The 26488-nt window shown below is 44.1% G+C and overlaps 1 protein-coding gene across 1 annotated transcript in view; it reads right to left on the bottom strand.

Annotated features, from left to right (window-relative positions):
• Positions 1 to 26488, bottom strand: part of LOC126261604 (ankyrin repeat domain-containing protein 29-like) — a 627165-nt gene that overhangs the window by 145830 nt on the left and 454847 nt on the right. The gene's annotated exons all lie outside the window — the stretch shown is intronic.

The raw sequence follows: 26488 nt of genomic DNA, 5'->3' as shown, positions 1-26488 counted from the left end.
AGGATTCAGGATTCACACTCATAGAAGTGGAAGTGCAAAAACATAACAAAATAATTTTTTTAGATATGAAATTTCATCATTTTTTCACTTACTATTGGCTGCATTTGTTGCTATAGGTACATTTTTCTTCACAAGTAAGAGAGATTCTTTGATGAATTTTGCACAGCATACAAACCATACTTACAGGTGTATGAAACTCTAGAATTTTCCAAATCTATTAAAAACTGTGGTAAAAATTCAGATAATTAACTACAAAATTTGATTTTTTCTAAACATAAAGTTTAAAACGTAACAGCTCATTCATTTTTCATAAATTAAATAGATTCTAGAGTTTCAGACACTTGTAAGTATGGTTTGTATGCTGTGCAAAATTCATCAAAGAATCTCTCCTACTTGTGAAGGGAAATGTACCTATAGCAACAAATGCAGCCAATAGTAAGTGAAAAAATGATGAAATTTCACATGTAAAAAAATTATTTTGTTGTTTTTGAACTTCCGCTGCTACATGTGTGAATCCTGAATCCTTCCTGGTCGTACTGACAAAGTTTTATGAATTTACTTGTAAAAGTATAGACAGTGGAAATTAAAATGTCCTCTGGTGCCTCTCCTGCTCCAAATCACCCCATTTGACGTCCTACACCCCTTAAATAAGACAAAAAAATTTAATAGAACACGTTTATAAATCAGACTGGCAGGTACAAATTTCTTCTAGCCCCATAACAGGTAGTTCAGAAAATATGTGATTCTGAATTTTTAATAGCTATAAAAGTATACTATGTCATCAAAAGTATTCGGACACCCTCAAAAACATACGTTTTTCATATTAGGCGCATTGTGCTACCACTCACTGCTAGGTACTTCACATCGGCGACCTCAGTAGTCAGTAGGAATCGTGAGAGAGCAGAATGGGGCGCTCCGCGGAACTCACGGACTTCGAACGTGGTCAGGTGATTGGCCCCACTTGTGCCATACGTCTGTGCACGAGATTTTCACACTCCTAAACATCCCTAGTTCCACTGTTTCCGATGTGATAGCGAAGTGGAAACGTGAAGGGACACGTACAGCACAAAAGCGTACAGGCCGACCTCGTCTGTTGACTGACAGAGACCGCCGACAGTTGAAGAGAGTCGTTATGTGTAATAGGCAGACATCTGTCCAGACCATCACACAGGTATTCCAAAAGGCATCAAGATCCACTGCAAGTGCTATGACAGGTGGGAGGTGAGAAAACTTGGATTTCATGGTCGAGCGGCTGCTCATAAGCCACACATCACGCCGGTAAGTGCCAAACGACGCCTCGCTTGGTGTAATGAGCGTAAACATTGGACGACTGAACAGTGGAAAACGTTCTATGGAGTGACGAGTCATGGTACAGAATGAGGCGATCCGACGGCAGGGTGGGGTATGGCAAATGCCCGGTGAACGTCATCTGTCAGCTTGTGTAGTGCCAACAGTAAAATTCGGAGGCAGTGGTGTTATGGTGTGGTCGTGTATTTCATGGAAGGTGTTTGCACCCCTTGTTGTTTTGCGTGGCACTATCACAGCACAGGCCTACATTGATGTTTTCAGCACCTTGCTGCTTCCCACTGTTGAAGAGCAATTCGGGGATCGCGATTGCATCTTTCAACACGATCGAGAACCTGTTCATAAAGCACGGCCTGTGCCGGAGTGGTTACACGACAATAACATCCCTATAATGGACTGGCCAGCACAGAGTCGTGACCTAAATCCTACAGAACACCTTTACGATATTTCGGAAAGCCGACTTCATGCCAGGTCTCACCCACCGACATCGATACCTCTCCTCAGTGCTGCACTCCGTGAAGAATGGGCTACCATTCCCCAAGAAACCTTGCAGCACCTGACTGAACGTATGCCTGCGAGACTGGAAGCTGTTGTCAAGGATAAGTGTGGGCCAATACCATATTGAATTCCAGCATAAGTGATGGAGGGCGCCACTAACTTATAAGTCATTTTAAGGCAGGTGTCGGGATACTTTGCATCACATTGTGTACTTACAACGTTTATAACGAAAATCGTGGGGTGCATACAGTATAGAATTGATGTGTTAGTAGTTCAATTCAAAAATGGTTCAAATGGCTCTGAGCACTATGGGACTTAACTGCTGAGGTCATCAGTCCCCTAGAGCTTAGAACTACTTAAACCTAACTAACCTAAGGACATCACACACATCCATGCCCGAGGCAGGATTCGAAGCTGCGACAGTAGCGGTCGCGCGGTTCCAGACTGTAGCGCCTAGAGCCGCTCGGCCATCCCGGCCGGCTTCATCGTCATGCACCAACATTTTGTTTGCATAGTTCGTAGTCTGCGGAGCTTGTAAAAGGTTTACAAATAAAAATATCTAAGCTGCTCTTTCATTTGACGTACTATTTATAATTCTAAGTGAAATACAATAAATGCTAAAAAGTATTAAAACCGGCATATTCATTTTGAAACACCCTGTATTGTATTATCTATTGCATGTGCTCCACGTTTCTCGTTATAAAGCTTACAAGTATTTTAATAGCAATTAAAGATTCACAACTGGCTGTTTTAAGAACTGTCTGGGGCTAGTTATCTGTATGGAACTAAGACAAATTATTTCATATGTTTTATCCAATTTAAAAACGTGTTATTTAAATATTTTCTGCTTTACAGTCATCAACGGATGCGCTACGGCACAACAACAAAGTCGAAACAGTAATTCAAGAGTGACAATCTAAGGCGTAGCAAAATTTAAGATCAAACTAAGATTGTATAATGATAAAGATACAGTAGCGCAGCAAATACACAACTGAAGGTAGAGCCGCGGCTCGGCTAGCAGTTTAGTACAAGTGCAGCACAAGCAGGCGGACAAGGTGAGCGTGGCCGTACAGCGTCGTGAAGTAAGTGCTGAAGAGGCGATACCAGCGCTCGTAGATGTAGCAATGTCGTCTAGCGACCTTTATCGGGTTACACACATACCGCCTAAAATGCATTCCAATACTACCCCCACAAAATGCTGGTCCTGCGGGGCAGTCGAAATGTCGGGCGGTACCAACCCTTTTCACGCCACCCTGAGGAAGGTGGATGGATAAGACACACAATGAAACGTGTTATGCAGTTCTGACGTATGTTTGAAATTTCAAGTATCTAGCTCATCAAGAAGTTAGTTTAAAGTCAACTGCAAAACTTGAACACTACAGACAGACAGACAGATACGAAAGCGAACCAACAAAAAGGAGTTAAGAAGTGAATCAAGTATCAATTTTTGAGAATAGTCGTGAGAAACTATGTCAAAATTATAGGGGATTTGCTTGTATGCGTCATGTGGCCAAACTGTTTGAGAAGATCCTGGAAAAAGAGTGTACAGAAGATAGTAGGACAGGGAGGAGCAATGTGGGTTTACACCAGGATTCATGTTTTAGTGTAAGGCAGTTCTGAGAGAGTGACTACAAATTTGAAAAGCCTCTATTAATGGTGTTCCACCATCCAGATAGCCACGCCTGTAAAAGTGCAACTTCCAGGATAGGGAGGAGTGCAGGCCCCAGATAGACTCCGCTCGGCAGATTAACAATGGGGCTCAGTCTGTCGGCCAGCTTGGATGTTTCCCTCATCCCACTGGGTGAATACTGGGTTGGTACCCAAGTCTCGCCTCAGTTACACAATTCTCGAAGATTTAGAAAAATTTCGCTCACTTGCACATGAATAACACTGCACACAGACAGTTCGGGTACACACATTCCATCCTGGAGACTTATGGGATAATTACAGGAAGGGCATCCAGCAATGCATTAAACTAGCTGTCCCAAATCCTTCAATAACCACGCTGACCTTACTCTGATGCACGACGAAGGCGGAAGAAAAAGAAGATGGTGGTCCTGGCATTGAGAAGGCGAGATGTGGGAACTCTCCAGGAAAGGGAAACTGAAAGGATTACTTGGAGAAGAAAGTTTCAGGCACCTGGGAGTGCAGTAGAAGACACTGAGAGGAATGGCACGAAGATTAGTGAATGGCGAAGGCAAGCACATGGATTCCTGCAGAGTAAGAATACTGGTCTGCAGATCGGATGTACCAGCTAAAAGTGAAGAAATATTATACCGAGAATATTACGCTCCAATACTGACGTGGCTAATGAAGAAAAGGAAGCTGGGCAGGATATAGGCTTGCTAGGTGTAGTTTCAAAAAAGCAGAATAGGAGTAACTTGAATGGATGGAACCAGGAAGTGAGAGAAGCAGTGAAAGACAAGCCCATGCAAGACACTGTAGGAAAGAAAAGGTTATGATGGTATGGATACGTAAGGCATGAGAGTTGGCAGGATACCAAGACAAGGTAATCAAATGACAATAGGAGGCGAGACATCTAGCGGAAGACCGAGAGGCAGATGTATCGTTGGAGTGAAGGAATGTGTGAAAAAGAGACGAGAAAACTGGGACAGTGAAGAGAGAAAGAGGTAGGAGGACACGAAAAAGATGGAGAGGGGCTGGAAACTGTACAAGAAGATAATGATGATAATTGTTTCCCGTTTGACTTTCCTCATAATGAGGAGAGACAACCGTCGTAAAATGTCCGTGGCAGATTTCGTTTAGTTATCTTTGCCTAGCCCTTTGTTTAAGAGCTAAGGTTTGTTAATCTCAAGTCCGTTGCTTCCAGCAAGTAGAGCGTCAGAAATGCAGTGGGCCATCTGGTGAGACACGTGGTTTTTTTTTTTTTTTTTTTTGTAAACTCACATGTATTTTGGATTATCCGTATTTTTCGCTTATCTGTACAGTCTCGCGCCTGCATTAACCCGGATCATCGCCAGTTTGCGCAAGAAAAATAAAAAAAAATCTGTGAAGATGTTTTATGTAGAACCTATTCTTAATAAACAACATAATACATCTACACATTTCTACAATTGTTAAGTGACAGATATTTCCGGATATATCTAGTTAAACTTGTGGTAGACACCACGAAGTAGTAGTCTGTCCCAGTGGTACACCAAACAGCGCTATCAGAACTCCCTAACGAGAAAAAATCTGTTACATCCGTCTATGAGAGGTGGTCCAAGTAGACTGTACAAGAATTCAGCTCTAGTAGGATATTCTTCCTCACAGTGAGTTATTCTGTTGGAGGGTAGATGCAAGGAGTGGTCATGATTATCATTGTGGAAGACTAGTAATTAGGCGCCTGTTAATTTCGTTATCTTTATTATTGATTATGTACATGAGAGTGGAAATTGGAAATTTGTGGTAAGGTCTTATGGGACCAAACTGCAGAGGTCATCGGTCCCTAAGCCTACACACTACTTAATCTAACTTACACTGTGGACAACACACGCACCCATGCCCAAGGGAGGACTCGAACCTCCGACCGGGGGTGGGGGCACGGACCGCTGAACCTCCCAAGCTATTAAGAGACCATTCTCCTCAGTCGCCCTATAAAATAACGATTTTTATGATTTTTTGAAGAAACTAATGTAGCAATCAACGTAAATCTTTTTGCAAATTATTTATTTTTGGACAACATTTTCTTAATTTTTTAAAGAAATTTAGTCATCATCAAGCTCCCGTCAGAGGAGTTAAAGCTGTTCTGTTCAAAATTAGGTGTGTCCGTGACGGAAGTCCTGCAGTAAGTAAATATTATCTGAAATCAAGAAACAAACAATTTTCTTAATCAATAGGATACTGTGCACGGAGTACTAGCACCGTTTTCTTAAATTTGAAAAAGAAATAAAATTGAGGACTTTGTTTGAAATGTTGTTTTGTCGTGTGTTTGTGATCATGTCTTTTGTAATATGCTCTGAAATTTAAAAAAATAGGCTATTACTCCTCGCGGGCATGCCCGTGGAGTAATTCAACCAACTGACAGAAAGATATCTATATTAGTGTGCTCGCAATCCATTCCGCCAGCTTGAAATGCATTCCACCTTCGTTTCAAACGTCCCCTATTTTATTACTTTTTTCAAATTCCAAAAAGACTGTTTTTTTACTTAGTGCGCAGTATCTTATAGATTAACAAAATTGTTCGTTTCCTGATTTGAGGTCAAATTTGCAGACTGCACACCTCATTTTGGACAGAGCAACAGTAACTCCTAGGATCGGAAGCTTAATGACGACTGGAAAAAAAAAATTAGAAAATTTTGTCCAAGGATCAATTAATAATGTGCAAAAAGATTTACGGTGATTGCTTCCTTATTACTTATGAATAAACAGGCACGATCGCAAAGTATCATTTACTTAAAGTGAGCGGTTTGGGCACATACAGTGGCGAAGTTCAAAAATGGTTCAAATGGCTCTGAGCACTATGGGACTCAACTGCTGTGGTCATTAGTCCCGTAGAACTTAGAACTACTTAAACCTAACTAACCTAAGGACATCACAAACATCCATGCCCGAGGCAGGATTCGAACCTGCGACCGTAGCAGTCGCACGGTTCCGGACTGCGCGCCTAGAACCGCGAGACCACCGCGGCCGGCACAGTGGCGAAGTGCTGGGCAGTTCCAGCACATAGTACAACTTATCTGAAGATGGCCTACTGTATGTGCCGAAACTGATAATTTTAAGTAAATGATACTTTGCGATCTTTTCTGTTTCTTGATAGGTAATTAGCACAAGTAAGATGGCTGACACTCCTAACCATGTTGGCTAAAATCATGATTGCTTCATTAGGTTTTCAAAAATCATGATTGCTTCATTAAGTTTTCAAAATCGTACAAATCGCTTATTTTACACTGACTGAGGAGAATGGAACCTTACGATAACACGGAGCCTACTTTGCTGCAAGACATCGTCGCAGATGCAACAGATTTATGTTGCTTATTATTAACGGTGACAGTGCAGTATCCGGACAAGAAAGCCAGTAATGTCTTAAAACTGTACGTGTGTGTTTTTTTGTATGAGAAAGAGAGAGAGAGAGAGAGAGAGAGAGAGAGAGCGCTCGTAAACACAGCATAAACAAGTAGAAATAAAGTGAAACGAGAGGGGAAGCGCGAAGTCGAAAACGACACTCAACAACAACGGAAGTTGCCTCGGGCCAGCGCCACTAATTACGCAGCTGTGCTTGCTAATTGCGGACGCAGCGTAACCTCCTGAGGCCCTCGACACGTAAATGTGTCTTTGTGGCACCTATACAAAAACCGTGAAGCCAAGCAAGTCACTGCAGGCTGATGGCGCCAATCCTCAGAGGGATGACACATTTATTAATTTTACTTTATTTACTGACGAGGCTACATTCACGAATCACGGAAATATTAATTAGCATACCATGCAGTATTGGGCAACTGAAAATCCATGTTGGCTGCGGCAATTTGCACACCAAAAACTGTGGTCGGTGAATGTATGGTGTGGGATTCTTGAGGACAGAATTATAAGCCCCTGTTTCATCGAAGGAAATCTTAATGGTAGAAAGTACACCACATTCCCGCAAGAAACATTAGGTCTCTTACTGAAAGAAATACCTTTAGGAACAAGGAACAGAATGTGGTATCAACACGATGCGTGTCCGGCGCATTTTTTGCTGATGGCTAGAAATGAGTTGCAGAGACAATTTCCAAATCGTGGCCGTCTCGTTCGCCAGACTTGAGGCCTCTGGATTTTTTTCTTGTGCGGATTCGTAATAGACATTGTTTCTAAAGACGTTTCAGCTACACCTGAAGATATGCGAGAGAGAATTGTCAGGGCATGTGCTTCGATAAGTGCCAATGTGATACCGAATACCACTCAATCCATGATAAGAAGTTTGCCACCTTTGTAACCTTCGTTGACCTTCAAAGACCTTACTGTTACACGTCACTGGATTCGTCTCGATAGCCACTATCAGAAAATTAGTACCAAATTATAGAATCGCATTTAAAAAAAACAAAGTTGACCTTAATATCTCTGACGCGACCCCACCTAGCAACAAGAAACCAATGTCATATTATGGCCTCCGTTGTCAAATGCAACATTTGTCCCAAAAACTTTTCAGCTATCATACTTTCGGAGTTATTCTAGGTGGCAATAGTTAGTGAATCAACCTGAATACAGAGATTAACAGTAGACATATAGGTCGCTGCTGCTACGGTCGCAGGTTCGAATCCTGCCTCGGGCATGGATGCGTGTGATGTCCTTAGCTTAGTTAGGTTTAAGTAGTTCTAAGACTAGGGGACTAATGACCTCAAATGTTAGGTCCCATAATGCTTAGAGTGATTTGAACCATAAACATGCAGGAAGTGAGAAAGCACTGAGAAACAATGAACATGGTAGAGGATGGGCAAATAAAAGTGGCTCGGACGAGTAGATAAATTGGACGTAAATGACTGCATATAACCACACCCCGTGACATGTACGCCATGTACAAACCGTCGTGCGAGCTGTGTCAGTGGAAGTGGAGCAATGCAAAATGGCGATGGTACTCACAGTGGGACAGTGCGTGTTCGTTGTGGAAATGTAAGTGACAAAGTCACGGAAACGGCGTGGTCAGTTGTCTGCTGAGAAGTTTTATGGTGCGCCATAATTATCCCGGAATTGGCATCAGACAAGATCTGTTTTGAACAAGTCAAAACACATTTTCAAACGTGTCCGCACATCAGAAAATGTGACTGCAGTTCATCAGAAAATGCTTCAAGAGTCCTACCAAAACAACTCGACGCTTGTTGCTAGAGATCACACGGCGATGATACGGACGAATGCTCCACCTGGACCTGCACACGCTGTCCTACCGACTGTGTGTTCGTTCAAGCATTGAAAACACCGTATGCTCCACAATGTCTCCATTTCACTGAGGTAACAATCTGTGGTTTGGACATGGATCTGTTCTTTATATCTGATGAAACCTGGTTTCACCTGAGTAGTTATGCTGAACTCACAGAATCGCAGGTTACAAGTAGCAGAGAATCCGCACAAATTCCACACAACATCGCTGCATCATTAGAAGGTTGGGGTTATACATCTACATCCACATTTATACTCCGCAAGCCACCCAACGGTGTGTGGCGGAGGGCACTTTACGTGCCACTGTCATTACCTCCCTTTCCTGTCCCAGGCGAGTATGGCTCGTGGGAAGAACGACTGCCGGAAAGCCTCCGTGCGCGCTCGAATCTCTCTAATTTTACATTCGTGATCTCATCGGGAGGTGTAAGTAGGGGGAAGCAATATATCCAGAAACGCACCTCTCGAAACCTGGACAGCAAGCTACACCGTGATACAGAGCGCCTCTCTTGCAGAGCCTGCTACTTGAGTTTGCTAAACATCTCTGTAATGCTATCGCGGTTACCAAATAACCCTGTGACGAAACGCGCCGCTCTTCTTTGGATCTTCTCTATCTCCTCCGCCAACCCGATCTGGTACGGATCCCACACTGATGAGCAATACTCAAGTATAGGTCGAACGAGTGTTTTGTAAGCCACCTCCTTTGTTGATGGACTACATTTTCTAAGCACTCTCCCAATGAATCTCAACCTGGTACCCGCCTTACCAACAATTAATTTTATATGATCATTCCACTTCAAATCGTTCCGCACGCATACTCCCAGATATTTTACAGAAGTAACTGCTACCAGTGTTTGTTCCGCTATCATATAATCATACAATAAAGGATCCTTCTTTCTATGTATTCGCAATACATTACATTTGTCTATGTTAAGGGACAGTTGCCACTCCCTGCACCAAGTGCCTATCCGCTGCAGATCTTCCTGCATTTCGCTGCAATTTTCTAATGCTGAAACTTCTCTGTATACTACAGCATCATCCGCAAAACGCCGCATGGAACTTCTGACACTATCTGCTAGGTCATTTATATATATTGTGAAAGCAATGGTCCCATAACACTCCCCTGTGGCACGCCAGAGGTTACTTTAACGTCTGTAGATGTCTCTCCATTGAGAACAACATGATGTGTTCTGTTTGCTAAAAACTCTTCAATCCAGCCACACAGCTGGTCTGATATTGCGTAGGTTCTTACTTTGTTTATCAGGTGACAGTGCACCAACTGTATCGAATGCCTTCCAGAAGTCAAGGAAAATGCTGGGAGCCTGTATCTAATATTTTCTGGGTCTCACACGATCGCTGTTTCCGGAATCCATGTTGATTCCTACAGAGTAGATTCTGGGTTTTCAGAAATGACATGATACGCGAGCAAAAAACATGTTCTAAAATTCTACAACAGATCGATGTCAGAGATAGAGGCTTATACTTTTTTGTGCATGTGCTCGACAACCCTTCATGAAAACGGGAACTACCTGTGCTCTTTTCCAATCATTTTGAACCTTCCATTCCTCTAGAGACTTGCAGTACACGGCTGTTAGGAGGGGGACAAGTTCTTTCGCGTACTCTGTGTAGAATCGAATTGGTATCCCGTCAGGTCCAGTGGACTTTCCTCTGTTGAGCGATTTCAGTTGCTTTTCCATTCCTTGGACACTTATTTCGATGTCAGCCATTTTTTCGTCCGTGCGAGGATTTAGAGAAGGAACTGCAATGCGGTCTTCCTCTGTGAAACAGCTTTGGAAAAAGGTGTTTAGTATTTCAGCTTTACGCGGGTCATCCTCTGTTTCAATGCCATTATCATCCCGGAGTGTCTGGATATGCTGTTTCGAGCCACTTACTGATTTAACGTAAGACCAGAACTTCCTAGGATTTTCTGTCAAGTCGGTACATAGAATTTTACTTTCGAATTCACTGAACGCTGCACGCATAACCCTCCTTACGCTAACTTGCACATTGTTTAGCTTCTGTTTGTCTGAGAGGTTTTGGCTGCGTTTAAATTTTGCAGTGAAGCTCTCTTTGCTTTCGCAGTAGTTTCCTAACTTTGTTGTTGAACCACGGTGGGTTTTTCCCGTCCCTCACAGTTTTACTCGGCACGTACCTGTCTAAAACGCATTTTACGATGCCTTGAACTTTTTCCATAAATACTCAACATTGTCAGTGTTGGAACATAAATTTTCGTTTTGATCTGTTAGGTAGTCTGAAATCTGCCTTCTATTACTCTTGCTAAACAGATAAACCTTCCTTCCTTTTTTTATATTCCTATTTACTTCCATATTCAGGGATGCTGCAACGGCCTTATGATCACTGATTCCCTGTTCTGCGCTTACAGAATCGAAAAGTTCGGGTCTTTTTGTTATCAGTAGGTCGAAGATTTTATCTCCACGAGTCGGTTCTCTGTTTAATTGCTCGAGGTAATTTTCGGATAGTGCACTCAGTATAATGTCACTCGATGCTCTGTCCCTACCACCCGTCTTAAACATCTGAGTGTCCCAGTCTATATCTGGTAAATTGAAATCTCCACCTAAGACTATAACATGCTGAGGAAATTTATGCGAAATGTACCCCAGATTTTCTCTCAGTTGTTCTGCCACTAATGCTGCTGAGTCGGGAGGTCGTAAAAGGAGCCAATTATTAACCTAGCTCGGTTGTTGAGTAGAACTTCCACCCATAATAATTCACAGGAACTATCCACTTCTACTTCACTACAGGATAAACTACTACTAACAGCGACGAACACCCCACCACTGGTTGCATGCAATCTATCCTTTCTAAACACCGTCTGTGCCTTTGTAAAATTTCGGCAGAATTTCTCTCTGGCTTCAGCCAGCTATCCGTACCTATAACGATTTCAGCTTCGGTGCTTTCTATTAGCGCTTGAAATTCCGGTAATTTACCAACGCAGCTTCGACAGTTGACCATTACAATACCGATTGCTGCTTGGTCCCCGCATGTCCTGACTTTACCCCGCACCCTTTGAGGCTGTTGCCCTTTCTGTACTTGCCCGAGGCCATCTAACCTAAAAAACCGCCCAGTTCACGCCACACAACCCCTGCTACCCGTATAGCAGCCTGCTGTATGTAGTGGACTCCTGACCTATCCAGCGGAACCCGAAACCCCACCACCCTATGGCGCAAGTCGAGGAATCTGCAGCCCACACGGTCGCAGAACCGTCTCAGCCTCTGATTCAGAGCCTCCACTCGGCTCTGTACCAAAGGTCTGCAGTCAGTCCTGTCGACGATGCTGCAGATGGTGAACTCTGCTTTCATCCCGCTAGCGAGACTGGCAGTCTTCATCAAATCAGATAGCCGCCGGAAGCCAGAGAGGATTTCCTCCGATCCATAGCGACACACATCATTGGTGCCGACATGAGCGACCACCTGCAGATGGGTGTCTGTACACTGCATTATTGGTCCCATCTTCTTTCATCAGACACTGACTTCGGCGCGTTACATTGCCAACATTTTGAAACCATTTATGGCAGCAGTAATGGAGGTGGAAAACACCTGCAGTTACTTCCAGCACCCGTACAGCCGGCCGAACCCTGGAGCACACAGTTAATCTTCACGCCTGACAGAGTTTTTAGCACATGTCAGTCTGGTGGCGGCCCTTAGCTGACCAACCAGGTCACCTGATCTTTCAGTGTGCGATCACTTTGTGTGGGGAGCCTCAAATCTAATGTGTATCGCAACAACCCTCGCAGTCTTCAAAAACTCCAGCATTTCGGATGAGACCGCAGCAATTCCAGCAGTCCAGCATCGGTCTGGCAAAATGTTGACCAGGGCCCAAAGTACCAACAGACGAACGGTGCTCACTTTCAACATCTGTTATAGTCAGGTTAGTACCGTATTTCCTTTCCTCTACTGTTTTTTAATTTTTTTCCGCCCTGGAACTGTTCTCCAGGCCGCTTTTATTTCCCCCACCCTGTGCAAAGTTAATTCATATCTGTAGTCTCGTTTTGTATTTTAAAAGGAAAGAAGGCACAAGCTTATTCTGATAATATCTGAAAGGAGTGGAGAGCACAGTACAATAATAAAGCATAAGGGATAACTACACCAGCGGAAAATAAAGAAGAACGCTGATGTAGCAGTGACGTACATACATGTTTGAACGGGGCACAGATAGAGGCCAATGATTTGAGGAGCGATCGTGTTGCAAACAAACGATTCATTGAAAGAGAAGAGCTCACAACAACTGTTATCTGACTTACTGAAAGAGCCGCATTGCTTCGAATATACCACTATGTTTTAGACAAAACAGAATGTCCTCGACAAGCAGCGTAGTGCAATAAACTGAGCAACTTTGAGATCTTACTGCAAGTCTGAGAGAGGCTGGATGATTCTAGCTAACAATTTGGAAAGACGGTAGACGTGAGATGCTGGCCGTTCAAAGATGGGCGCCCTGGTTTCGGATGAAGGCCGCTTACTGACTGACGACGACATTACTACGTCAGGCACAACTACAGCAAACCAGTGCAGACGTTGCAAAAGTCGCTTGCTGCAGTCTGGAATATGATACCATTCATCACGTCCCCCTCCACGCCATACCATCGTGCTAGCAGCTCCAGTTGTTCTAGATAAAGGGGCAGATGGAGTGGTGGCACAAATGTGCTGGCGGCCACCGGTAGTGTAGACAAAGGGGCAGATGTAGTGATGGCACAAATATTGTTTATCTGTTGGTAGCCGTGTAGTTAGCAATAGTCATCCGAGAGTGCGGCGTTTACCAGGATAGTAGCGACTGCCGGAATGTATTAAGCTGCGACATAAAAATCCAACTGTCGCCATAAGGTACGCAACAGCTGTTTGTCAGCCCACACTGCTTGCATTTTGCCAGAAATGTGCTCTTCCAGCAGGGCTCTGCCCTTATAGGCCACACTCTCTCCAAAACGTTCGTCCCACATTGAGCATGTTTGAAGCAGGAGTCAATACTGAGGTTTAACGTGCTGTCGACGACAACGTCTCTATACGCTACTACAGGATTCCACTGTATCTACAGGAGCCTACTTAAGAAATGTTTTTTTTAAGTGGATTTATTGGCCTTTAGCATACATCATACAGCCAGCTCATGCATAAAATATATAGGTATTGATAGAAAATTAGTGTCAGAATATGCTTGCGCGCACACACGCATTGTAGACACAACAAACATATCAGTGTAAAACTGGACATCTGGGTACGCTGGCCAACTGAGAACAAATCCACTAATACGATCACAACAGTAAACAGAAATAAATAGTAGTTCACTCTCCATAAACTTGTGCTTGAAAAAGTTGCCTCTCACCTAACAAGAAAATAAGGAAAACTGTAATATTGTAACAAATCTTTATTATATAAGGCACTCATTACATACAGAAACAGACATGTATTACGGATCACTGGAGATGCTTCGCAAACAGAAAGAAGCGAAACGCGTATGGCACGATACTGCCTCTCATTTAGTTGCACTGGACCAACCGTATCTTCAAAAATATAGAAAAAGCTAAGGATCAACGGTAAACATAAAAATGACGTATGGAACAATTTTGTCAGTAATATGTTGGTCTAAGATGTGTATATGTAAGGCTATGATGAATCTGTACGCTGCATGGAAAAGTCTATGATCCATGTTGCTAATTAAGACTCCACGCAGGTTGGCAACGGATGGTCACGCTTCACAAGCTCTTGTAACAGGATTGTGGGCCTTCCATGCAGTCTGCGACACCCAAAGAGAAGGTGATCTGCGTCCTCTTGTCATCCCTAAGAGCAGGAAGGTCTCTTCAATGTGAAGCCTGTGAAGATGTTTACGGAAACATACGAGGCTAAATTTGAGTTTGGCTAAAACAGAAAAGCGAGGTGCCTAGGCACTGAATTTATATGAGATTTTGTGGAACAGGACCGCAGGTGAACCGTTCCGTACTTCTTGCCTTTGTATTTTGTTATTTCCTCCAACTTCCATTGTCTGTCTTCTACCAGGTGCCCATTCAGAACATATTGGTAATGTACTTGGGATTTCAGTCCAGGTGGTATGTCTCGTCGCAGCAGGCTCTTTAGCTAGGAGATCGACAACTTCATTGCCACATCACACAGTGTGATTGCACCCAATCGAAATTAACGGAATGACCTCCTTCACGCCTCGATTCCAGCACATCGACAATCATGTGTACCGTGCGGTTTTCAATGAAACAGGCGCTGCAACTTTTAAGCAGATAAAGAGTTACTGTATAGGAAATATAGAGATGCTGTCATCCGCGAGCAGAAAATGATGTGCTGCTTGCATCACAAGAAGTTCCATAGTCATAGTATTTCGGTCTGTTGGTAATTTGAATGGCCTACACTTCTGCAGACCCATTCCATGGTATGCGCTTCCGACAGACTGCATGCAATGGGAATTACTGTCTTGGATGTTCAATATTATATACAATTGCAGCAACAGTAACTTAATTCCGTCCTAGCAGGCCTTGAAGACCCAACGGTTCCGACCGACCGCCGTGTCATCCTCAGTTCATAGGAGTCACTGGATGCGGAAATGGAGGGGCGTGTGGTCAGCGCACCGCTCTCCCGGCCGTTATCAGTTTACAAGACCGCAACCGCTACTTCTCAGTCACGTAGCTATTCAGTTTGCCTCACAAGGACTGAGTGCACCCCCCTTGCCAACAACGCTCGGCAGACCGGACGGTCACCCGTCCAAGTGCTGGCCAAGCACGACAGCGCTTAACTTTGGTGATAAGGGAACCGTAGTAGTAGTAGTAGTAGTAGTAGTAGTAGTAGTACTTGCATTTGTTGTTGTTGACATCGTCACCGTCGTCATCCTCAGTTCGACAACTGATTTGACGTAGCTCTCCACGCTAGTCTATCCTGTGCATGCCTCTTCATTTCTCCGTAACTCTTGAAAATTTGCATCCATTTCAAACTGCATACTGTAGTCAAGTTTTGGTCCCGTCTACAATTTTATTCACCCCTTGTACAGTAGTTATTCATTCTACTCATCTAGTCTTCTGCAGCATATAATATAATAAAAAATATATACGGAAATAATGAAATTAATTTTTCGGCGCTCGGACAAGCACAATAACCTGGGCCATGCAAGTAAATGTGTTCACATTAGTTCTGCATGGAAGAAATGGTCTTTCTCTTGTTATAGATTAATACTTACCAATTAAAAATACTACGTCCGATCGCCGTATCCACCTACAAAATCTTGACTGTGTCCGTGATATGGTATTTGGATCTTCGTGATACCTTCGAAGTACACAGGTGGGCTTCTTCAGTTCTTCTGTATTACAGTACTACTTGGAACAATAGCTCAATTTTTCACTAACGAAACACGAATGTATTATTTCTTCCACACACATAAACAATACAGACTTTTCATTTATTCTCGTAACCAAAAGGTTACCGCCCATTACGATCTAAAATAACGTGCGTCTGCCTTCGTTCATTAGCAGAGAGCGAGTGCTTCCTCTTATCGAGGAACAGGAAAAACATCTTATGTTTTTTAACATCTGAAAATCAAAAATATTTGTCAGTAGGCGCAGGCTCTACGCTGTGCTACCGCTTCACCTTTTCTCTTTGACTTTAAAGAAAACGAAAACATAAAAGCAAGAAATGAAGAAGGTACATCACAAGCACCACACCTCAAAAGATTTTGTCCTTGCCTATACTATTTACAGTCCAAGCTCCTCCCACATAAGCCTACGTTCGAGAAAAAATTATTTCAGAAAATACTTAGATCTGAACATATTTGTTTTTTCGGAAACGCTTTACTTGCTATTGTCTCTCTGAATTTTATATCCTCTGTACTTCAGCCATCAGCTGTTCTGCTGCCCAAATTGCAAAACTTTTCTACTACTGTTGATGCCCCATTTCTCAAACTAATTCGCTTAGCATCAGCAGATATAATTTGACTACATTCCATTACCCTTGCTGTACTTTTGTTTTAGGATCTTTTCAAGATAATATACCATGGCAACACCTACCACGGATCGTCAGAGGCTGTTAGCGATTTATCATACCGATTTATCACCTTAATTACGAAGTTACAGGGCGTTGCTAACAAATTACGGAAATAGACATTTTATAATTTGATGTCTGAAAAAGATCGGAGAACGTAGTGTTTATACTTCGCTAGTCATATGCTGCTAAAATATTTGTAATGGATTCAATTACGAGTACGCAGAACACCTGTCTACCAATGATTTCGTCACCACTGCTTACTAAATAGGTTATGAGGATGAAAATTTTTCTTTCTGCACACGTCAGCTTAAAGGATAGGAATAAAATTGCTTTCGAACCAAGGTTCAAGGCATTCGTCTGTACGCTGTAACGGCTTTTCTAACCTGGCAACGTTACAATGAGCGCAATTCACATACTTATCTATACTTAATAATACACACTGCGCTGTTATAGTAATATCTTTAGTTACCAATCAAAATCCAAATTCTGTGTTACACAAGTATGGGCAGATCCAGGAAGAAGAAGAGACAGTGGATGAGGAGGGGTTGTGAATATTTTTGCACAAAACACTGAATGCAGGCCTCTCATTTAATAACTCAAGTGAATTTCTTTCCATGGTTTACTTCCACTTTCATTGAGTTTTTGCGAGATGTACTCGTATGTGTATAGATTTTGCAGCATTTGTGAATTACAGAAATGTTTTTAAAGCATCCTTGATGTTAGATAAACTAATTTGTAGCCTATTGGACCTAACTTTCATTTACTATTACTGGAAAGTCTTCTTTGTTTAGGATCGGAATAGTCTGAAATACAGCGTTTAATGGCCTAAATCAGGCTCCGTCCCCCTTCTTCTCAAGGTTGGCAGCAATGCTATACGTTCCGTTCATGTCATCTGCCGTATCCGACAGAATTGCAATATCATCTACAAACGTAAAGTTTTTATTTCTTCACCTTGAACTTCAATACCCTTTCAAAATATTTGGTTTTCTTTATTGCTTGCTAAGTGAACAGATAAAGTGTGGACTTATGAGAAAATCCATAGGTACGTATAGGTTGAGGTAAATTTTACTTTACGAACTGTAGGTGGGAAATGAAGGGTCTTAACTCCATCATACGTTCATTTGAGAAATTTCTTTCTTGATGGTGACTAGTTTCGGACACCTGTGTCCATTTTCAAACCATCCGTATCGTTAAGCGTGACAAATACAGGCGATACCCTATGTACAAAGACTGCCCCTAAGTGAACAGATAAAGTGTGGACTTATGAGAAAATCCATAGGTACGTATAGGTTGAGGTAAATTTTACTTTACGAACTGTAGGTGGGAAATGAAGGGTCTTAACTCCATCATACGTTCATTTGAGAAATTTCTTTCTTGATGGTGACTAGTTTCGGACACCTGTGTCCATTTTCAAACCATCCGTATCGTTAAGCGTGACAAATACAGGCGATACCCTATGTACAAAGACTGCCCCTGCAGTGACAATCAAAGCGGCACTACGGCCGACTAAACAAAAGTAGATGCACCGCATAGGGCGGACATTAGAGAAGTGAAAATTGAGACAAGTCCGTCCTATGTGGTGTGTATACTCTGTTGAGTCTGCTACAGTGCCGCTTTGATTATCACTGCAGGACAGTTTTTGTACATAAGCTATCGCCTGCATTTGCCACACTTAACAATACGGATGGTATGAAAATGGACACGTGTCCGAAACTAATCAACATCAAGAAATAAAAAAAAAAGTAACTTCTCAATGCTACTTATGACGGAGCTACAACCATTTATTTCAAGTACATTTCACTCTTTGAGACGCAATTCAACCACATTTTGCATATGATGTCATTATATTACGATGGTTGAAAGAAAAGTAATGCCTCCACCTTCGTTAACTGGGTTTGGATGGGAATACTTTAATAAATCAGACGCAGAAATAATCTTTAGAATATGATCTTTAATTACCAATATTCACATTTCTACATGATCACCAGCCAATTGGATACATTACCGCCAGCGATGAACAAGTTTTCTGAAGCCGTCACGGAAGATGTCGACACCCTGTTTCGGCAACCACAGTCTCACAGTTCTCTCAACGTCTTCATCAGAAGCACAATGATGTCGTCGCGGATCATCTTTCATTATCGGGAACAGATGAAAGTCAGACGGTGCTAAATCTGGACTGTATGGAGGATGCCGTACGGTGGTGCTGAAGTTCAGCTGTGGTGGCACGTGAAGTGTGTGGTTTGCCGGCCGCGGTGGTCTCGCGGTTCTAGGCGCGCAGTCCGGCACCGCGCGACTGCTACGGTCGCAGGTTCGAAACCTGCCTCGGGCATGGATGTGTGTGATGCCCTTAGGTTAGTTAGGTTTAAGTAGTTCTAAGTTCTAGGGGACTGATGACCACAGCTGTTAAGTCCCATAGTGCTCAGACCCATTTGAACCATTTGAAGTGTGTGGTTTGGCATTGTCATGCTGCAGGAGAACATTTCCCTTTACCTTTCGGACCCTTGTTAGCCGTCGTTTCAGAGTTCGCAGTGTTGTGATGTAACGCTCTGAATTTATTGTTGTTCCACGATCAAGGAAATCAACATCGATAACACCATCTGCGTCCCAGAACACTGTGGCCATGAGTTTTCCAGTTGAGGGCTGCGTCTTGAATTTCTTTTTCTGGGGCGATTGTATCGATATTCCGTAGACTGAAGTTTCGTACCGGGTCGTAATGGTGTACCCACGTTCCGTCTCCTGTCACAATTGAATGGAGAAAGGTGTCACCTTCATTCTCGTAACGCAAGAGGCGTTCCTGACAAATTTCAAGCCTGTGCGCTTTCATTTCAGGAGTCAACATCCGGGGTACCCATCGTGCACAAATCTTCCGATAGCCAAGCAAAGCAATAACGTTACCCACACGTTCTTGTGAAATGCCGATTGTGCTTGCAGTTTCTCTGTGAGTGATACGACGATCGTCCTAAATCAATATGTCACCATTTTGCTTGTGAAACTCGGTGGTTGCTGTCACAGGGCGTCCAACTCTATTTGTCACGGTGGTCAGATGTTGCCGCCTGAACATCTTTAAACTTGCTCGCCTAATGACGCACAGTAAATCAAATCAGTAGAATCACCATAAACTGGTTTCATTCTCTGATGAATCTCCTTTGGGGTGACACCTTCTGCTGTCAAGAATTCAGTGACTGCATGTTGCTTAAATCGTATTGGCCGACCGTCTGCGCAGGGTTCCATACTTTACACTGTAACAACACAACCGTTCAATGCTAAGGCTTCCCGCCAACTGGAGCTGTAGAGAAGAGGCTACGGAACAAGCCAGTACCTGCCGCATACCAATGCTGCCAACTGTTAAAGAGTTACGAAGGTGGAGGCATTACTTTTCAGTCAATCCTCGTATTTTGTCAAATAATTTGACTTTTAGAACACATACTACCTCACGAAGAGTATTTTCTCAAAGGGTACTTTTCGCTTTCAAAATGAGGTAGGTTATTCTTAGTAATTAGATAAATGAAATCTGTGTAACAGTTTTTTAATACCAGTCATAGAACTCTCGTAAAAATTTTAAAATTTATGTATATGATATATTGCAGTTTATATTTCACAAAAATTTAAACAAATTCAACAGTAACGTACTTTGAAAAATTTTGTACCACAGTTGTAATATAGTATAAACTACGTCTCTAGCAAATGTCACCCTTTTAACTAATGGTTCACCAGAAAACGTTCCTTATACATTGAAAAATGGAAGTTGCAGGGCAAACAGAAAAAAACATTTTATTAGTATTTATGCCAGAAACGAGTTTCTTAATGTTGGCCATAACCATACATTTGGTACCTTTCGTCTTCATGTAGGTCTTTTTTTTCTACTCTGATCCTTCTTGGCGTGCCCTTTTAACTATATCCTTAACTGACTTTTCAGAACTAGCGATACGCACATCATGAACCTTCTTCGATAGATTTTCATTGAAGCAACTTGCATCAGAGACTAGTCCCATGATGATCCTGGTTATTCCAGTATTACCATCATTGAACACGACACAAGCATAACGTGAGGGAATGAACAAAATGTTGCGTTTGGGGGTCTCTTCTAAATGAGACTGTTGCAGCTTTCGTTCGAGTTTTGTGTTCCCTTTCTTTAGTAAATCATAATCAATCGCATGGTAAACGGGCTCACAGCGTTCTCTACTCTACAGACATCTTCTATAATGGCAGAAAATAATGAAATATCGCGAAAAAGGGGAGAGTCGCGTAGAAAAGGGGGCGTGACACTGAGCATTAGTTGAAACGAGATGGCTTTTGCATCGCTTGTAGCACGAATTAAACTCTGAAAACTGAAGACAATGTTTCCAACATGCTACAGAACTACTTGTTGGCGAAAAAAAATTCAACTTGTTTGACCAGTTTTACTTACATCCTCTTAAATAATACGGGAACAGGCTACTACCCTGTCCCACACGCTTCTCACCTACAGCTTCCCTTTCATATCCTTCAACTCCAATAACTACAATTTGGTTTCTGTACAGTCTAACGCATATATACAATGTGATCAAAAGTATCCGGACACCTGGCTGAAAATGACTGACAAGTTTGTGGCGCTCGCTATCGGAAATACTGGAATTCAAAATGGTGCTGGCCCATCCTTCGGTTTGATGACAGCTTCCACTCTCGCAGGCATACGTTCAGTCAGGTGTTGGAAGGTTTCTTGGGGAATGGGTGCCCATTCTTCAGGGAGTGATGCACTGAGGAGAGGTATCGGTGTCGGCTGGTGGGGCCTGGCACGAAGTTGGCCTCCCAAAACATCCCAAGGGTGTTCTGTAGGGTTCAGGTCAGGACTCTGTGCAGGCCAGTCCATTGCAGGGATGTTATTGTCCTGGAACCACTCCACCACAGGCTGTGCATTATGAAAAGGTGCTCGACCGTGTTGAAAGCTGCAATCGCCATTCTGGAATTGTTCTTCAACAGTGGGAAGCAAGAAGGTGCTTAAAACATCAATGTAGGCCCGTGCTGTAATAGTGCCACGCAAAACAACAAGAGGTGCAAGCCCCCTACACGAAAAACACGACCACACCATAACACCACCGCCCCGGATTTTACTATTGGCACTACACACGCTGGCATATGACTTTCACCGGGCATTCGCTGTACCCACACCCTGCCATCGGATCGCCACATTGTGCGCCGTGATTCGTCACTCCACGCAAGTTTACCCACTGTTCAATCGTCCAATGCTTAAGCTCCTTACACCAAGCGAGGCGTCGTTTGCCTTTTACCGGCGTGATGTGTGATATACGTGTTCCTTTAAGTTTCCACTTCGCTATCGCATCGGAAACAGTGGACCTAGGGAGGTTTAGGAGTGTGGAAATCCCGCGTGCAGACGGAGGACACAAGTGACACCCAATCACCTGACCACGTTCGAAGTCCGTGAGTTCATCAGAGCGCCCCATTCTGTTCTCTCACGATGTCTATTTTTTTTTTTTTTTGTGTTTGGTGTGGACTGAAGAGATCATCCTTGATGACTTATTCTTCTAGGATGGGATGTAAGGATAAAAGGAAAACACTTTATTTATTACACATTCAGTTAGGCTTGGGCACGCAATGGGTCCTTTAGCCTGCTGTCTTTGGTGATGTCTATCTCCTGTGGAGGGTGAAATGTGTCAAGACTGTTATGTGTGACTGCTTCCTCGTGTTATGACAGATTTCCTATGGGGGGTGAAACGTTATTGACTTCGGTACTCGATACTTGTGCCATCTTGCAGGGTTTACCGTTCCTACCGATTCTAATTGTCGAACTTCGTCCCTAAGGGCATCGATCTTGTCAAAAACTCGTAGAGCCTTGTCATGGACCTTCTCTTGTATAGTGGTATCGTGGAGTGCGGTGCGGATGTCGACGTTTCTTGTCCACCATGGAGCTCCTGTGATCCATCGATAGCAAATGTTTTGCAGCGCTTGGAGTTTGTTGTAGTTGGAGACGCATGTAGCTCCCCACGAGGTGGAGCCATACAACATTGTGGGTTCCACTGTTGCCTTATACAATTGGAGTTTAGTCTTAGGGTTGAGATCCTTACTCTTCAGGAACGGAATCAATGACCTGGCCATCTTCTGGGCTGCCGTCTTCTTGTCGTCAATATGCTGCGTAAAGAGTAATTTTTTGTCAAGGTAGACACCCAGATACTTCACTCCCGGCGACCATGGGATAAATTGGTCAGCTATTTGGAGTCTGTCGTTCAGAACTGGTTTCCTCCGTGTGAACAGAACGGCTGCCGTCTTCGTCGGGTTGATCGTTATCTTATTTTGCAGCGCCCAGCGTTCCATTACAGCAAGTTGCCGTTGCATCCTAGCGATTAGCTGGTCCAAGTGTCGTCCAGTTGTCAGAAAAGGCGTATCGTCCGCATAAAAACTCGCCGTAACAAGGGGGACTGTTGGGATGTCATTTATATATAAGTTGAAAAGCAGAGGCGAAATGACAGAGCCCTGCGGAATTCCTGCGGAGATCAGTTTCATTTCGGAGTTTTTGTCGTCGACTCGGACATACAGTTTCCTGTCCTGCAGAAAGCTGTCTATGAGTCTAATGTAACAATCCGCAATAGGGGTAGTGTGATGCAGTTTGACGATAAGGTTGGGCCGCCACACCTTATCGTAAGCTTTTTCGATGTCAAGGAAGACACCAATCGTGAAGTGCTGCTTGTTGTATCCTTCTTGTATCCGTTCGGTGATCCGTAAAAGTTGAAGTTCGGCAGATAACTTGTCGTTGAAACCGAATTGTTCGGGTCGTATAACATCATGCGCTGTAAGCGTGTCATGGAGCCTCTTCAACAGCACTCTCTCGAGCACCTTGCCAAGGGTCGGCAAGAGGCTAATTGGCCGGTAACTGTTGGGTTCTGCTGGGTCTTTACCTGGCTTGGGTACTGGTACTACTCGAGCCGTCTTCCATGCCGTAGGAAAATATCCCTGCAGAAGACAGCTGTTGAGAATTCGGGTAAGGAGCACAGTTGGCTTCCTGGGCAACTGTTTCAAATCGGTGTTGCTTATGGAGTCGTTGCCCGGCGCATTATTCCGAGTCTTCCGGATAATTTTACGGATCTCTGCTGGTGTGGTGAGTTGTGGGCGGCTCTGCACAGGCGCAGCACGAAAAGCAGTCCATTCTGCTGTAACGACGGCTTCCTGTTCTTGCAGGCGGACGTCGTTCACGGGGGTCGCTGGTGTAGACATCTGTTCTTGGTAAGTCGTAGCATACAGCTCCGCCTGGGCGAGTTCGTCATAGAGGAGGCCATCTGGTCCTCTGATGGCTCGTTTAGGTGGCCGCTGGTGTCGTATGTTCTTGACTACGGGGGTTCGAAGTAAGAACTCATCCATCTTATCTTCCCAGACCTGCTGTCGCCACTCGGCCACTCTCCTGTGCAGTTCTCGTGTTAAGACGTGTGTTTCTCGTCGATCGATCGGGTTTCTATAGCGGAGCCAACGTCGCCTACTCCTGTTTCTCTGTGTCTTCAGTTCTTGGAGTAGAGGCGGGAACTCATCGAAAGCTACTAAAGGGTAGACCGTGTGAGTAGTTGCCCTCCGTTTGGCTGCCTTTATCTTCTGCGTCAAAGTTTGTACCGCGATGTCGATGGCTTCCGGTGTTGAAACGTCCTGCGTCGGGCAGATATTGTTATCACGATATGTCCGAAATTGACCCCAGTTCAGAGTTTGTGAGGTTGGGGGCGGAAGGTTGGGGGCGGAAGGTTGGCCGTTGCGTGTTCCACTATACTGATAACAGGTCGGTGGTCAGACGAAAGATCGTCGACGGTGCGGAGCTGGAGGTTCGTCTCAATATTTTTGATGATAGCAATATCTAGGACGTCTGCTTCTTGCCGATCGACGTAAGGAATCCGTGTCGGCTCTCGTGGGCCATGGACTGTGATGCCCAGTTCTTCTTCCATGGCAATCAAAGTTCGTCCACGAGGGTTCGTACGCCGGGAATTCCAAGCGACGTGCTTGCTGTTGAGGTCACCTCCGAGGAATATTTTGTCAAAATTGGTGAAGATACTCCTTAGGTCGTCTGGCACCAGGTTTTTACCGGGGCTGTTGTACGCCGCAATGAAAGTGATGTTGCCTGTCGCCGATCGAACCGTTACTGCTGTTGCCTCCAGATGTTGGAGGTGTGGTAGTGTTTCATGATGGTGCCGCAGTTCCCTTTTAAGCAGAACTGCGGTCCCTCCACCTCGTTGGCCTTGTCTGTCCGTTCTATAGACGTACATGTTACGAAATCTGAGCTCAGTTGTTGGACGAAGGTGCGTCTCCGATACAAGTGCGATGTCGATTTTGTGACGTTGTAAAAATTCAGTGAATTCTGTTTTCTTGTGTTTCATTCCGTTGGCGTTCCATATACAGATTTTCAGGTTTCTCGTGGTCCCAGGGCGATCCATCTTAAGGTGTTCCAAAGGCCGTCAATACCCTTTCGATTAAAGAAAGTATCCCCACTAGTTGTTGCTGCACGGCGGTGAGAAGTTTCGCGACATCAGAGAGCGCTGGAGCTATGGATTCCATCAAATGAGCTGGTGAGACGTAGGTTTCCGGTTCCGGTCGGCGTAGTGATGCTGCGTGGGCGTATGAATAATGCTGGTGGTGCTGTCGAGGTGGAAGTGCTTCAGGAGGAGGCTGTGTTACTGGCTGCCGTGTCGCCGCCGGCTGTTCTTGTGGCGGTTGCTGACGATGTGGCGGAGGGTGTGGCGTCAGGTTGGAGTTTCGTATTACACGAGTCCTCCGTTGAGAGGGCTGCGGGGGAGACCGTTGTCTGTATTTCCTGAGAAGTTCCTGGTACTTCTGGCAGCCACGCCATGTGGCAGGATGGTCCTTTTCACAGTTAGCACATTTAGGCGGAGCCCCTCGGGGATGAGTACAGGCTGAAGATCGGTGTTGCCCTCCACAGCGAACGCAGCGAGCAGGCAAGCTGCAATAATTAGCCGTATGTTCGAATCGCTGGCAGTGGCGACATTGAACAGGTCCTTCCTGTCTGTTGTAGGTTTCAATAACGACTTTAGTATATAGAAGGTATTTGATGTCGTAAATCTTGTAGTTTTCCTTTTGGGCTGGCAACGTGACACAGTAAGCATCTTGAGGTCGTAATTCCTTCGTGTTGTCGTCTCGATTTTTAAACTGGTGGACGTTGATGACAGGAAAACCCTTCTCTATCAGTGCGTCTTTCAGTTCTTCTTCCGTAACTTCGGCAGGTAGACGTTTGACAACCACTTTGAGGTCCTTGTCCTCTGCGGCCTGATGTGTAAAAAAGTGGATGTCATTCGACACAAAGAAATTGATGGCTCGCCGTTGATCTTCGTAGGAGTCAAAATGATATTTGATCCTGTCCCGTTGGTAGATGGCCTTAAGACTGCCGTCAATATTCGCTTTCAGCGCCTTGTTGAGTTCCATGTAGTTCTTGGTATGGTAAATAGTAACGGGCGGGACTTTGCGTAGTAAGTTACGGCCAGAGCCATCTGTCCCCTCTTTATCTGCTTCGAGATTGACGCCACGCGTCTGGTCCATACGCTCTGGAGCATCCGTAGTATCTTCCGTCGCAATAGCCGCATAACGGTTGGAAGTTTTCAGTTCTTCCGGACGTTGTCGCTTCCGAGAGTTGTTCTGCTTAGGAGAAGCGTTGAGTCGTTTTCTTTGGCGAACTAGTGTAAAATCGCCCTCTCCGTCGGTGGGCTGCATGGTCCAAACTTCTTCAGAGGAGACTCCCTCCATTTCGTCGTCGTCTTCCGGTGGAGAAAATTGTTCCACGTCGCCTACTTGTTCTTCAGGCTGTGAAGTGGGAACCGTACTAGTCCGGTTGTCGTATACTTCCTCACTTTGCAGAATCATGTGCTGTATCTCACGTC

This window comes from Schistocerca nitens, chromosome 1 (genome assembly GCF_023898315.1).
Source record: "Schistocerca nitens isolate TAMUIC-IGC-003100 chromosome 1, iqSchNite1.1, whole genome shotgun sequence".
NCBI lineage: Eukaryota > Metazoa > Arthropoda > Insecta > Orthoptera > Acrididae > Schistocerca > Schistocerca nitens.
This window is presented reverse-complemented; position numbering and strand designations above follow the sequence as displayed.